The following is a 3,541-nucleotide window of genomic DNA, read 5'->3' as shown; positions in this document are numbered from 1 at the left end:
AGAGAGAAGCAACCTAGAACTAAGGAGAAACTTCCTGACAGTTAGAACAATTAACCAGTGGAACAACCTGCCTCCAGAAGTGGTGAATGCTCCAACACTGGAAGTTTTTAAGAAGAGACTGGACAGCCATTTGTCTGAAATGGTATGGGGTTTCCTGCCTGAGCAAGGGGTTGGACTAGATGACCTCCAAGGTCCCTTCCAACTTTATTACTACTACTACTACTACTACTACTATTATTATTATTATCATTATCATTATTACTACTACTACTACTACTACTATTATTATTATTATTATTATTATTATTATTATTATTATTATTATTATTATTATTATTATTATTATTATTATTATTATTACCTCAATAGTGGATGACTTGTCACATATGAAATAAGAGGACAGGAGTCCCAAACTTGGGAATGAGAAGAGTTTGCGTCTGGGATGCCGCCTGTTTCCATTCTCCAAATAAAACTCACCCAGAAGCTGAAAAGCAGGTTGTGGCTCATGGGTGGCTTTAAAGGGCAAAGCAAGTGCATTCCAATCCCCACCCTCAGAACTGCTACGAAAGTTTTGAAATGTCAGCCACGCCATTTTGGGTGACGGCCCAGAGTCACCAGAGATGGCCCGTGAAGCTCTTCGGGAGATACAGTGGTTCAGATTGGAGCCCATACACAATACAGTCAATAAGTCCTCGACTTACAACAGTTCATTTAGTGACCGTTCAAAGTTACAATATCACTGAAAAAAGTGACATGATCATTTTTCACAGCATCCTCAAGGTCTTGTGATCAAAATTCAGACACTTGGCAATTGACTCATATTTATGACCGTTGCAGTGTCCCAGGATGTGATCACCTTTTGCGACCTTCTGTCAAGCAAAGTCAATAGAGAAGCCAGATTCACTTAACAACCATATTAATAACTTAATGCCTGAATCAGAATAGAGCTGGAAGGGACCTTGAAGGTCTACTAGTCCAGCCCCCTGCTCAAGCCTGAAATCCTATACTATTTCAGACAAGTGACTGTCCAGTCTCTTCTTAAAAACTCCAGTGATGAAGCACCTACAATGTCTGAAGGCAAGTTGTTCCACTGGTTAATTGTCCTCGCTGTTAGGAAGTTTCTCCTTAATTCCAGGCTGCTTCTCTCCTTGATTAGTTTCCATCCATTGTTTCTTGTCCTGTCCCCTGTCCTTGTCCTGTCCCCTGTCCCCTGTCCCCTGCATTTATCACCTGCAGTGATTCATTTAACAACTAAAAATGGGGCAAAATTCACTGCTTCACTTAGCAACAGAAAGTTTGGGCTCAGTTGTAGTGGTAAGTCAAGGACTACCTGTATTCAATTGCCTGTATCAGCCATAAATATCTATAGAGCTGAATTTTACCAAATATATTACATAACACTCGTAAATAGCTATTTCTCATACAACATCATAAATGCATAAATGAAACCAAACCTGAGCCAAACTCCTTTCTTATATCCCTTCTCATGCCATCTGGATCTGGCCAGCGAAATGAAAGAACCATGAAATGAAAGGGCCACAATCTACTTTACAAGGGATTAATGGCTTAGGGAGAGGATAACATGGTATCTCCAATTATAGTCTAAAAGTTGTTGCTTTTCTAAAGGAAAAATATACAACTCTGTCCCTGGTTAATATAAGGTTTCCTCTTTTTTTAAGATGGGGTTTTTCCACACTGCAGCCTTCAGGTTCCCTAGAAAGGGAAACTTGGTAGGACTCTTGTCAATTTCCACCAGGTCAAAAAAGGGAAAAACACTGTTGAGCAACTAACCAGCCTTTTAAAGCAGCCAGCCCAGCAGGTAATGGATGTCAAAAATGCAGACAATGGGGAGAAGGAGGATGGGCTGGGGGTATGCCAATAGGTATGGAGGGATTTGTGTAGGACATAAAGAAGCCCAGCAGGTAGACTAGATTGCTGAGCTCACATCAGCAGGAGGAGGAAACACCCCACTTCTGCCGTGGAGAAAAGGTTTCCCCTAGGGGGTAGGCTGAGACCATATCACTTGTCTTGCCCTCCTTAAATAACAGGTGGCCTGGCCTTGTGCTGTGGCATGAAGGAAGTGCAGAACAAATGGCTCTGACAAAGCTGTGCAAACACAGGTAGTCCTCAACTTATGACCACAACTGAGCCCAAAAGTTCTGTTGCTGAGTGAGACATTTAAGTGAATTTTGTCCCACAAAAATTTACGACCTTTCTTGCCATAGTTGTTAAGTGAATCACTGCAGTTTTAGTTAAGTTAGTGACAAAGTTGTAAACTGAAACTGGCTCCCCCACTGGCTTGGCTTTGTCAGGTCGCAAAAGGTGACCGCGTGACCCTGGGACACTGCAAGCATCATAAATATGAACCAGTTGCCAAGCATCTGAATTTTGATCATGTGACCACAGGGATACCATAACAGTCATAAGTGTGAAAAAAATTGTCATGTCACTTTTTTCATGCAGTTGTAACTTTGGATGGTCACTAAACGAACTGTTGTAAGTCGAGGACTTCTTGCATTGGCAAAATGATGCATATCACAGAGATCTTTTGAATGGTTTTGCTTGGCCCGCATCAGGATCTAAAACTATATTTTGGTCTCGGTTCCTATAACAATCCTCTCTGATCCCTCTGGAGGCACTTAAAGTGCCTGTGTTTAACAGCCGGTCTTTCCACTTGCAATTCGACCATTTGTGCCCAATTCAGACACACAATCATTTACTCCTTGATACCCAACAACATGGGGTTACCTAGCACCATCTGGGGAGCTGCTTCTGTTTACTTCAGCCACTGCCACCTAACATCTACTCCACAGAATTGCCTCAACTAATGGGGAGTTCCTTTCCCCCCAAAAAACCACTTATATTTCCCAGTCAAATTCTATCCTGGATGTCAGAGATGGGGAATCCCAGATCTCACTGTGACCCATTCCAACTCAAGGGCAGAACAGAGCAGCACCCAAGGTGACCCAGTCTCCAGTACTGGAAGGTTGCTGTTGGCTCAGATCTTCTTCATTAAGTATCATTAAGTAGTTTAACAATTATGTCTCAACAGATGGCAGCACCTGGCTGACCTTGGGAGCTAAGCAGGGCTGGGCCTATTTAATACTTGAATAGAAGGCTTTCAGGAAATCCCAGGGCTGCAGGCTAAATTGGGAAGTCCAAACTCCTGGAAGAAATTACTACATGGATGTGTCCATAAAGTCATGAGAAGTATGCCTAGATTTTTAAGAGACAGAAGGTTGCAGGAAGAACAGCTGCTCTGACCACACTAGACCAGAAAGGAGAGGAGAATATAGACAGTCCTTGTTTAGCAACTGCCTCATTTAGCAACCATTTGCAGTGATGAAAAAGTAATGTTATGACCGAGCCTTATATTTATGGCCTTCTGCAGGTCTGTAAAGCCAAGGAAAGTTGAAAGTCATAAGCACAGCTGCTGTTCACTTAGCAACTGCTTTGCTTACCAACCAAGTTGCAGGTCTCAAGTTGCGGTTGCTAAATGAGAACTACCTCTATAGATCCAGCAATGTTGCACCCTTGTTCG

At 42.4% G+C, this 3,541-nt stretch overlaps 1 protein-coding gene across 1 annotated transcript in view; it reads right to left on the bottom strand.

Moving 5' to 3' along the window:
• Positions 1–3,541, bottom strand: part of LOC107288116 (dnaJ homolog subfamily B member 2-like) — a 19,464-nt gene extending 15,923 nt beyond the window's left edge. The window contains exon 1 of the mRNA XM_015816699.1: positions 3,508–3,541. The gene's annotated coding sequence lies outside the window, so the exon portion shown is untranslated. The remainder of the gene's footprint in view (positions 1–3,507) is intronic.

Source organism: Protobothrops mucrosquamatus, unplaced genomic scaffold (assembly GCF_001527695.2).
Source record: "Protobothrops mucrosquamatus isolate PMUCROS unplaced genomic scaffold, P.Mucros_1.0 scaffold481, whole genome shotgun sequence".
Lineage (NCBI taxonomy): Eukaryota > Metazoa > Chordata > Lepidosauria > Squamata > Viperidae > Protobothrops > Protobothrops mucrosquamatus.
This window is presented reverse-complemented; position numbering and strand designations above follow the sequence as displayed.